Raw genomic sequence first — 12,053 nt, forward strand, 5'->3', positions numbered from 1 at the left:
TCCACCTTCTCCCCTAGGTCCATGAGGAACACCTCCACTGAGTGACCTCCCTGTTGGAGGAGATGTCTGGCATCAGCATCAGGTGTTTCCCCATTTTTGCACCATGATGGGCAATGATGGGCAATGATTTTCACCAAAAAAAAACCCCAGGGTGCTCTCTCCCTTCTCCTGGAGAGCATAAATTCTGCCTCACTTTCCTGGATCTTCTTATTAAAAGAAGATAAAAGCCGTGTCCTTTTATACCAAGCAGATTTGTGGATTCTGCTAAACATATGCTGCCTCCCAGCCTTTAGCTTCTCTGCAACAGGTTACTGATCATTTTCTGTAGCACACCAGCTCCTGTGAGTCAGAGCAGCTTCAGATGCTGCAGCATCCTGGGAGGCTCAAGACGAAAACATCCACAGATGTGAAAGATGTGGTTCGTTAAATGCTGGGGTAAATACACTTTGCACATGTTGTTGCAATAAGTATGTAACAAGGGCAATAAATTTAATAGTAACGTGTACGTAATGATCAAGAAGTAAACAATAATGATTTCATTACTGCAGTGGCTGTTGCCTGTGTGCATGTATAGCTGTATATATGTATTTATTAAAGGCCAAATGGCTTGAGGATTAGGAAGTAAATGATCTCTTATTGACTTGTCTTGGCAACAGTGGCAGATCCTATGGAGAAGCTTGCTTGCGTGCAGCAGTCCCCAAACCTTTTGGATGTCCTCAGATCGGTGCTTTCAAGGTACATTGGGCAGTACCAAGAGGTGAGTTTATGATCTCAAAGTTGTGTTTGCCCTCTCCATGCAACTCCTAAACTCACTGTCCACTCTTGCTTCACCTTGTGACACCATGCCTAGTGAATATGGCCGCACCGTTGGGTTTGGCATGAGCTCGATATTGATGTGTTGATGCTCACACCTCCCACCCAAGTCAAAACTCACCTGTTGCTCCCTCCTGGCTTATTTGGCTGGGACAGACCCACAAAGAGACTTCACTGAGGCACAAGGGCATATTCTGTCCCCACCTGCAACCATGGCAGGCCAACCTGATGGCCAACTTGACACAGCAAGTTTGGTGGACAACTGTGGACCTGCTGCTTAGAGACAGGAGTCCAATTATATATTCCAACAAATACGTGGCTAGCTAATAGGAAAATGGCCTATCACAGAAAGAATAAGAAGTCTCCTGACAATAAATTTCAGACTCATATGCAAGCAGAAGTAGTTATTCCCCCAGATTGTGCTGTTTTTAGACTTTCATCTCTGGTGTGTGAGCCCCAGATGACTTGGGTCAACCTATGGCTGATTCCCAGTGACACCTGAGTGCTAATGCTTCTCCAGTTATGTCTCTCCCAATGAAGATGTGTCTCCAAGGAAGTGATCCCTGCCTAACCTGTACAGACCTGGCCCCTCTCTAGAGCAAGTTGTCCACGTCCAGGTGTGCAGCACTCAGATGTGTAGCTCTGTATAGTGTCCCCACAGCCCTGAAGGTCATTGTTTCACTGTTATGTGTCTTTCATAGTGCCTTGAATAATGTAGAGACAGTGTGCAAACCCCACTGGGATAGTGCAGAAGCTCTTTATGGAGCAGAAGAAGCCAAACCTGATGTAGGTCCTGAAGGAAACCCCAGAACTACACCCAGCTTGGAAGGAACAAGCTGGTTTGGTGGGGAAGGGCGCCCATGAGAGAGCTAGCCCATAATGTCAATGACTGTGGGGAGCCAGATTATCTGACAACGTTGATGCACCCCTGCAAACCCCATGAAAGAACCTGAGGACACCAGGAGGGACGCCACACCCTGAAGACTTGTAGCATCATGCCTCCAACAATCCTGCAATGATTTCTGCTGGTACCTGCCACACACAAATCCTGCACGCCTCCACACTGGGGCAGCAGGATGTGGTAACTGGAAAATCCCACTTCAAAAAAATAAAGGGTCACATGTCAGTGCTGGTCACACAAGATCAGCCCTGGGCTGTGTCCTGCTGTAGGCTTGACCCCTCCAAGTCTCATGGGATTCCTACTCTTCCATAGGAGAGGTGAGCAGGCTTGGCTGGTGGGGCTGGCATGGAGACAAGCAGAAGTGCATAAGCAGAAAGCAAAACTCCCAGCTACTGAGATGCTCCAAGACATCACTGCCAGTACAAGCATCATTATCTCGGGCTGTCCTTAACCCAGTTGCTTTTCAGAAATTAAACCAAAAGAAAAGAAGCCAGCCAGGCAGAGAGGAATTGGCAGTTTTTAATGACTTGCAAAAGATTAGAGGTTGAACACGTGCTCACCTCACGCTTAAAATAGGTTGCGTCATGTCAACAGGATGCCCATCTCTAATTACAAATGATATTTCCCCAGACTAAACAAAGTTTGATATTTATGCTCCATTTCCTCCGGCTCCGATTATAGTCTGTTCTTTTTAAAAAAAATACATGAGGAAGAAGAGGGCCAAGAACTTTGCCCTGGCCACTCTTTTTCAGTTCCTGCTGTCGTTCAGGGAAGTTTGCCACCGGGAGCGTGATGATGCTTTACACGCTGGGATTTTGGCTTGACTTTGTGCTGATGCTGGTGTTAAGCAGGATAGAGGGGGATCCTCCTGGTCACCAGGTTAGCTCTGGTTCCTGTCCCATCTCAGACTCATCGTGTGGTGCTACATCTCTCAGACATTGTGTCTTTAGTCATCCTGGAAGAAGATGTTGCTCTTGATATCTCTCTGGACCAGGCCTGGCTTAATGCCCTCTGGTACCAACCATAGCCTTCCTCAGGCCACCTGGCCTTGGGGCATGAAGACATTGCCAATGCAAGATGCAGACAGCTCCACTTACAACTCCAAAGCAGGCATACCTTAGCTAGCTCCAAATGATCTACCAGTAACCAAAGTGGCAGTGAAATCCATCCAAAAAGTAGGGTAATAAATGCATGTCTGGATCCCCTGGGACACTCCACACTCACCCACCCAGATATGACTAGCTACAAAGGCATCAGCTGTGCTCACACTATGATGTAGTGATTTGCAGGATGGGCATACTCTTGGCTGTTCTTGTCACTTGGGCGACTTCCTGTTCTCAGGCAGCTTGATGCCCAGGTAGGCGGTGCTAGAAAATTGAATAAGCACATAATGGTGCTTGAGACATTTGTGGAGAGCTTGAGGGATGTTGTACATCACCTGGAGTGGCAAATACTGTTGAAACTCCCAGCATGAGAAGGTACCACCACAGGATTTAGATGAGGTGACTTTTTGGTGATAAGGTGACTCTTCTGCAGAGTGAGAGTCTGCAGAAGATCTGAAGAGCGATGGATGTCATCTATCTGGACTTCTCTAAGGCTTTTGACATGATCCCCCACAGCATCCTTCTCTCTAAATGGGAGAGCTATGGGTTTGGTGGATGTACCGTTCAGTGGATGAGGAATTGGTTGGACGGTCACATCCAGAGGGTAGTGGTCAATGGCTTGATGTCCAGATGGATACTGCTGACAAGTGGTGTCACTCAGGGGTCCTTATTGGAACCAGTACTGTTTAATATCTTTCATCAATGACACAGAGAGCGGGATCAAGAGCACCTTCAGCAAGTTTGCAGAAGGCACCAAGCTGAGCGGTGCAGTTGACATGCCTGAGGGATGGGATACCACTAAGACTGACGTGGACAAGCTCGAGAACTGTGCCCATAGCAACCTCATGAAGTTCAACAAGGCCAAGTGCAGGGATCTACAGCTGGGTCAGGGCAACCCCCGGTATCCATACAGGCTGGGGGAGGAAGAGATTGAGAGCAGTCCTGCAGAGAAGGATTTGGGTGTAGTGGTGGGTGAAAAGCTGGACATGAATTGGCAATGTGCACTGGCAGCCCAGAAAGCCCCCCGCATCCTGGACTGAACCCCCAGCAGCGTGGCCAGCAGGGCCAGGGGGGGGATTCTTCCCCTCTACTCCGCTCTGGGGAGACACCCCCTACAGTGCTGCCTCCAGCTCTGGGGCCTCAGCACAGGAGAGACATGGACCTGTTGGAGTGGGGCCAGAGTAGGCCCTGAAGATGCTGGGAGGGCTGGAGCCCCTCTGCTGGGAGGACAGGCTGAGAGAGTTGGGAGGGTTCAGCCTGGAGAAGGCTCCAGAGACTCCTTATTGTGGCCTTTCAGTCCTTGAAGGGGGCTTATAAGAAAGATGGGGACAGGCTTTTTAGCAGGACCTGTTGCAACAGGACAAGGGTTAATGGTTTCAAACTGAAAGAGGGCAGATTTTTATTAGATATCAAGAAGAAATTTTTTGCTGGTGGTGAGATATTGGCCCAGGTTGCCCAGAGAAGCTGTGGCTGCCCCATCTCTGGAGGGGTTCAAGGCCAGGTTGGAACAGGGCTTAGAGCAACCTGGTCTGATGGGAGGTGTCCCTGCCCATGGCAAGGGGTTGGACTAAATGACCTTTAAAGGTCCCTTCCAACCCAAACCATTCTGTGATTCTATAAGATAACACAAGTACAGCTGGGGAGGAAATGATGGCCAGGAGTGTGGGTTGATGGGAACATGGGGGCAGTGAGACAGTAAGAGAAAAAGTACAGGGAAAACATGTGGACAAAACTCCCAGTCAAGAAAAAGCATAGTGCAGGAGCTGCAGAGAGTCCCATCATTTTTTAGGAGGGGCGAAGACAGGGCAAGTGGAATCTGTGTTTGCATTGTTGAGGGACAAAACTGCTTCCAGGGTCCTCTGATTTTACTTTGTGATGGCTGTGGGCTTCAGACTAACACCGTTGCCCTGTGACACTTTGAGGTGTGGCTTGCAGGCAAAGTTGCCAGGTGAACATCTTGAGAAGACAAAACTAAGGGCAAAGACCTTCTGCCTTGCACTTGCCCTGCTAGCTCTGGTGGTCAGAGGCAGCCTGCATCCAACACAGATTCATCAAGTGTCTCTGGGCTTTGTCTGCCTACTCCCCAGCCCCCTCACCACCATCTCCAGGAACATCTTTGAGCCTGTGCTTGAAACATCCCAAGTTTTATCAACAGGTTCAGGAAATTGTGCTCTATGTGAGAAATCTGGTTTATCTTGAAATGGCAAACCAGACGAGACTGATGTGGTTTCTCTTGCAAATACTTCCCCTATCTCTGCCTGACACTGCAACAGCAGGAGGATCTGTGAATCAGGTGGTGCCAAACAAGCTGCGGAGCAGTTTGCTCTGCCGTCTCTGTTAATGGGTTAAAGATCATGTTTCTCTCTTTAGATCCTTTACTCCATTCAAAATGTGAAATATCATCCATTCTTCTCCCTTTCTTTAATTTTCTTTAGAGTGGAGAATGAAGAGAAAAGCTGGTTTCTCACCTGGCTTTTTTAGTCCCTGCTGTTGACTCAGACCTTGTGAAAATCAGCCACTACTGAAATTACCAATTTTCCCTGTTTTGTTGTCCCTTCTCTTTCCACCTCTTCACTGTGTTTACTTTGGGTAGGTGGTGTCTTACTGTGGGGAAGCTATAATGAAGGCCTTACCGGCATTATATCTGCAAGGCCTTGAAGCTCATCATGAAACAGGTAATTTTCAGCTCTTGTGGAAAAGGGTTTCACCGCAGTTGGTTGAGAGTGTGATCTGCCCTGTCTTTAGCTCCTTCTATGCTGATTTTTCAGGCAAACCCTGAAAAAAAGAAAGTTGCAATCGTGTCCTAGGGAGAGAAGAAATGACTTAGAAATGCTCTATTTTTGTCATGTTCCTTAAACCCTTTGATCCTTCCCATAGCCCCTTGATCCATCGCTACGTCATCGCTTATTGAAAGCATATTTTTTTTTATAGCCCACAGCTGGATTCTGGGTTATTTCCAAAATGTCTTTGCTTCCTGCCCAGTGTGTTGGCTTTTCTTAAATAATCTAACTCCCACCCCCAATGATGTATTTTGGGTATTTTTTGCATGAAGGAGAAAATATTTAAGCCCTAGCTTCATCTGTGCTGTGTTGACATCATGGCAGTCTCTGTGCACAGTGCTTCAGGTGGAACATACTCCTGGAGGAGGAAGGTACCTGCACCATCTAACAACACCCTCCCCCCTCAAATAATGAAGCAGGGGGTACATTGGGCGATGTGGGGGCAATTAACATTAGAGTTATTTCAGCAGAGAGAGAAAGCAGACATAGGGCAACAGCATGAAAAAAATGTATTTTTAGTCCTGCTCACTGGTCTTTCAGATTGTTCAAAATACTGGAAATTTCATTTGATGCCGAACACCTCCTTCTAGATCTTGGAGGTGGGACGCACTCAGCAAAAGCTTTGGATCCATTGCACAGGCTGCATTTCCACTGGGATGTTTAGTGCACAGGAATGGTGAAATATGGAGAATATAGAAGCACAGATTACTATGCTCAAACACGGACCATCAGCCCCCTGTTGAGAAGAAGCAGAAGAAGCTACAGCAGCAGCATCGAAGATCTGAGTAAATTCCTGGTATCCTTTTTCTTATACAAATTTGTAACCCCAGAATTACGTCATGGGTGAAAAAAGATGAGCTATCTCTGATCAAATGTAGACATCTGCAAGGTCGGCATCTATCAAATAAACCACTGATCTTGATATCCTTCAGTGGCTCATGGAGGGAAATGGAAGGTCTTCTTGTTCATGATTCATCTCATTCTCCAGATGAGTCACACACAAGGAGCTCCTACTTTCTCCTGTGAACACAAAGGGAGTGGTGAGTGACTAATGCAGACACAGATTCAAAATTAAAGGAAATGAGTCCCTCTCGGAGTCCGGAAACAGAGAACTGGATTTTTTGCTGGTTGTGGGTATACCTCCTGCTGGTATAAATCCCAGCTTTCCTGCCCAGGTTGGACATATCAATCACTTAAAATACTTTCCAGATTTCCTTGGAAGAAACCACTTGGGGGTGGTATTGCCGGATGTGTTACAAACATTACAAGTGATTCTGCCATTCTGTTGTTGCTTTGAAGGTCTGACATCTATCACCCCGCTGAGCTGAAGCACTGAGCAAGATTCCTGCCCTGAGGAGTGTCTGTACCCCTCTAAAGCATCTGTACCCCTCTAAAGCATCTCCTTATTCACAAATACAAAGATCTTTGTGAGCAAGTTGGGATGTAGCTTCTGGGGTTAGACTGTACATCCCTTTTCCTACTCAGGTCAAAGACACTGAGTTTTAGACAATGATCCTTATAGATCTAGTGAGCCGTCATATCTAGAAGGTCTGCCTGTGCCATATCATAAGCATCTCCTGATTGGAGGAGCATGTGCCTTAGGATTTACATTCTGATGTCAAGATTCCTGTATTTTTGTCCTCTCCATAGCATGAGTGAAAAGAAAATAAGCTCTTCTTTGCTTATTGTACGTATCGTATAATCACAGAAAGGACCTTTGAAGGTCATCTAGTCCAACCCCCTGCCATGAGCAGGGACATCTTCAACTAGATCAGGTTGCTCAGAGCCCTGTCCAACCTGACCTGGAATGTTTCTGGGAATGGGGCATCTCCCACCTCTCTGGGCAACCTGGACCAGTGTCTCACCACCCTCATTGTAAAAAATTTCTTCCTTACGTCTAGTCTGAGATCTAGTCTGTCCAGAGGGTCCATGTTCCCACTAGAACACATCATATCCTAATGAAATAAGCTGTTCCTAGGACTCAGGACTATGAGAGTGGCCACATTGCTTATTGGTTCACATCAACATCACTAGATTTGGATCTCAGTTGTTTTCAGCTGTTCGGTAACACAGTCTTGATAAATGTCTAACACACCCCAGATGGGACTAGGCTTTTTACTGTACATTCATGAATATCCACTGATTAATAGCTTATGCCCACTGAAAAGTGGAGGCACACAGCTCCCACTGACCTTCGCCTTTCTCCAGACACACACGTGCCAACATCCATTCCTTTTTCAGCTGCAGCACTGAGGAAGCTTCTCACCTTCCACATGTGACACTCACTGTGGTTACCTCATGGTTGCCTGCTCCCAGCTCAGCCCATGTAATCCTGGAAAAATGCAGAGAATTTCTAAACAAAGAAGCGAAAAAAAAACCACACCAAAACACCCAAAAAACTCCAGCGCATTGTGGAACATGAGGTTGTCTTAAGGCTCGAGATTCTGGGTATGAAAGTCACTGGAGATGGTCAAAGAAAACATTGGCAGTTCCTTTCTGGCTGCTGAAAAATTCTGTCATTGATGTGTGCAGGGAATGCATTGGACAACTGATTTACATATACTTTGCCTGCCCTCTGGTGGTGAACGGCTGCTGATTAATTGTATGCATACCTATTTATTTATATATACACATTTACACATATACATACGTACATATATATATATGTATGTGCATATGCATATGCATTGACATATATATGGGCCAAAAATGCTTTCACCTGAATTGTACCTCGAACCTGAATGATGCAGATGTGAGTGACAGTTAATTATTGTCACTGGCTGGAGCTAGTTATTTTTTTTTAATGCTAAAGATTTTCCACCTTGCTGTGACTGTATTAACATTTAGTTGAGTTAAAATAATTCAGCGTGAAAATAATAGAAGTATGGTTAAACATTTGTTCCAGCTTGGAGAGACCAGTGAGCTCTTTGTGTGTCCTTTTCCTCTCTATAAATAAACTCTGGCGAAACTGGGTGAGCTGTACAAAATCAAGAGCAAATTGTTTTTGCAGGACCAGTTCTTACAGCAAATGCAGGGCAGCATAAAAATAACTGCCGCAGCATGGATGTGCTTTCCCCTACACAATGCTGGGCTGGGTTAGCAGGAGGACACAGAGACAAAGGTGGCCCTGGGCTGAAAGCTTGGAGGAGATATACTCCTTCAGGCCCTCAATGGGGTTTATTTTCAGTTCACCTAGTGCTCAACATCATGTTTCCACTCATTTCCCCTTGTAGCTGCTAAGAGTAGAGGGACTGACCATCCAGCTCTCTACATCTCCTACAAATGTGTCCAGCACCTGGGTATGAGACAGTGAAGATAAGTTTGTTCCACATTGCAGTTCTCAGGACTCATATAAATATAAGAAATGTTGCCTAAACTTGGTGCTTAGCCTTTTCTCTTAGGGATGACCTATTACAGTGGGAAGGGCATCAAAGGTGTCTTCTCAGGCTCTATTTATGTTGATGGGATTTGTCTATGTCTAGAGGGAGGTGAACCAGAGGAAATTTTTGTTTCAACACCTTCATTCACCACTCAATATTTCCAAGTGAATCTACAGCCTTTTCCCTTTGGGAAAAGAACCTTCAGCCCTTGGAGACCTTGAGATTTGCAAGCCCTTCTGCAGATTAATATCCCAATTTCATATTTGCCTTGGATTGTGTTTCAAAGCCACGCAGAGGGATTAGAATACCATGTCCCTGGAAGCCTTAGGCAACATGGAGGTGGTGTCCATAGTGTCCAAACCCAGCATTTATATAGCACATTGTCCAGTGACTGTGGCAGTACTCATCTTCCTTTCTGTCTCACAGTAGTTCCATCTGAACCAGTGACCAGTTGCTGGGTGCTGGATTCGACTGTTAAACTGTGACCACCAGTGGTCCCTTGGCCAATAAGCACCACCCCAAATAATCTCGGGGCTTATCTGGGACCAAAGATATTCATACCATGTAGCTTGGGAGGGGAAGGTAGTTTATTAGCTGGCTCCAGTGCCAGGGAAGGGTGTCATTTAGTCACACAGGCGTCACCATTGATTTCTGAGGAGCATCCCTTTGTGCTTTTCTATTTCTAATGCCACAGAAGTCTCATGCAAGGTGGTTTGCTCTCAATGCTCAGGGCTTCCTGGGGTGAAGGATTTGCTGGAGCCCTCTTAGGATGTGAAGCCTACTGTCCCGCCACAGCCAGAGGACTCCCCAGCTGGGGAGGTTCTTGACTCAGTTCCTTTCCACCTGCCCATCTTCTGCTGGCTGGGTACTTGTGGACAACAGTGGCTGAACAAACAACCAAGGCAGGTTCATCCCACCTAGACATAGATGTTTGTATTCTAACCTTACCTGGTCTCATATCTCCTGTCCCGTTCCACACACACAAGTGTTGGACACTCTGCATCCTTCCCAACGCTGAGCCCCCAGGACAAAGCTACTGCAGTAGGGGTAGAGATGAAAAGGTTTCCAGGCTGATCCCTTCTCTCCATAGCCCAAGAAGCAGCATTCACTGGGTCACCCTGCAGATTGGACCCGAGGCTCGGACCCACCATGAGAATTAGGTCATATTTCCCTCTTGGCCTAACTGTGTTGCAGTCCTGATAGGTGCCATCAACCAGATCAACCTCGATGATATCACTCCACGAATAAACTTTGGCACCTTATTTGGATAACAACCTGTGATTATTCCCTCCGGTGCTTTCTGCGCGACGATGGTGTTTGGGGAGCTAGAGTTACAGATTTGGCCGGGCAGACAATCACCTCCGCAGGGAGCCCACACAAGTAGGTTAAACAAAAGCTTTATTTCCACACTGCATTCTCAGGACCCGGTGCCAAGATTTCGCAGACGGCTCAAAACAAGGATTGGCGAGGAATGCTCTGCTCCTGTGATGCTTTCTTTTTGCAAACAGCCCTGAGTCACAAAACGCCTGTTCAGAGCCAAGCCTGAACTTCCTCTAAAATCAGAAGTGTTCAGATTAACGATTTTCAGCTTTGTTCTTTAAAGCAACAACGTACCAGAGCAAAGCTCGCACGCAGAGAGGTGTGAGGAGTTTCTACACCCCCAGACTCTCATACATAGTTAAACCCCTCTGGTCCTACAACAGAAGAAACATTCAATAAGCCACGGTTATTAAAGCAGTTAATTGCAGTACATCTGCCATCAGATATCATTCTGTGCTACCCAGCGTCTGGATGGTGAGCAAAGACCTGAAGACTGGAGCTTCAGCCACGTTTTAGTCTTTTTCTGCCTTCTCTTCCTGCCCACAGTTTTCTGACTAGCGCGGAGAAAGGTCAGTTGGTTTCCTGCAGGATTTCAATATTTTGAAATGTTATTTCGGCTCCAGCTTCTGAGCGAAAAAATAAATAAAGAAGGAAATTGGATGTGTGTGGAGGTTGGATCGGAGACATCTGCCTCTGGGGTTGCTTTGCAGCGAAAGGCTGGAAAGGGGAATGGAGATAGCCCAGCAGACGGGCAGCTGAGCTCTCTGGCAAACAAATTGCTAGAAAACCAGACCATTTTCCATCAGAAAACTGCAGAATGTTTGCAACTTGGCAAACCTTGACAACAATAGCAAAAAAAAAAGCTCCAGCGCTAATAAATGCCTTCTGCTCAAGACCAACTAGAATCTCATGCATCGTACTGTGGTTTTCATTGGACATCAGGCCTATGTAGATATAACATGCTTCAGCTTTGGTTGTTGGCCCTATATCAACTTTCCCTGAGCTTCTCTGCATATGTTAATGAAAAATGTTCCAGACATTTAGCTTTGTGAAAATTAGTGCATTTGTTTTCAGTCTGTTGTACCTTTTCTTTTTTTAACCGTGCCTGCAGGCTGTACTATCTAGTTTGGCTTTCTTTTTTTAACTGTGCCTGCAGGCTGTACTATCTAGTTTGGCTCCTGGACAGCCCCAAGTTGCAAAGAGATAGTGGCAAAAGGGACATTTAATTCCTCTGAATAAAATAATTTTAATGTGTCAATGAGCAGTCCATAAAAGAGAACCAGCTGACAAAATTTTTCTTGAATTTCAGGAGATCCTAAACAGGTCTATACAATACAGGAGACTGTATTGCACCAAGTTATGACAAAGTAAAGGGCAAAGCTCATGGATTGAGACTGTTGTGGAGGCAGGAAACAAAGAGAATTGCATGGTTAGGATTCATTGTGCAATAACTTTTGTGGTGGTCCTCATAGTCCCCTGCTGGGTCCTGCGCTGTTTAGCAGAATTGAGAGATGCTCAAAGACATTGGTCAAGGAAGGAAGGAGAAACAAGGGAGACTGACATCTGTAGATATCATGAAGTCAGGCTTGGGGAGGATTGTGAGGAACACTAGTGAATGAGGAAAAAGGTGGTGAATGAAATTTAATACCAACAGCTGTAAAGTCACAAGCACCAGAGGAAAAGCGTTAGGTGCTTATACCACACAGAACATGGAGCTCAGGAACCCTTCCTGTGGTCACTGGAAGAAGACTGGGGG

This window comes from Calidris pugnax, unplaced genomic scaffold (genome assembly GCF_001431845.1).
Source record: "Calidris pugnax isolate Ruff unplaced genomic scaffold, ASM143184v1 scaffold270, whole genome shotgun sequence".
In the NCBI taxonomy this organism is placed as follows: Eukaryota; Metazoa; Chordata; class Aves; order Charadriiformes; family Scolopacidae; genus Calidris; species Calidris pugnax.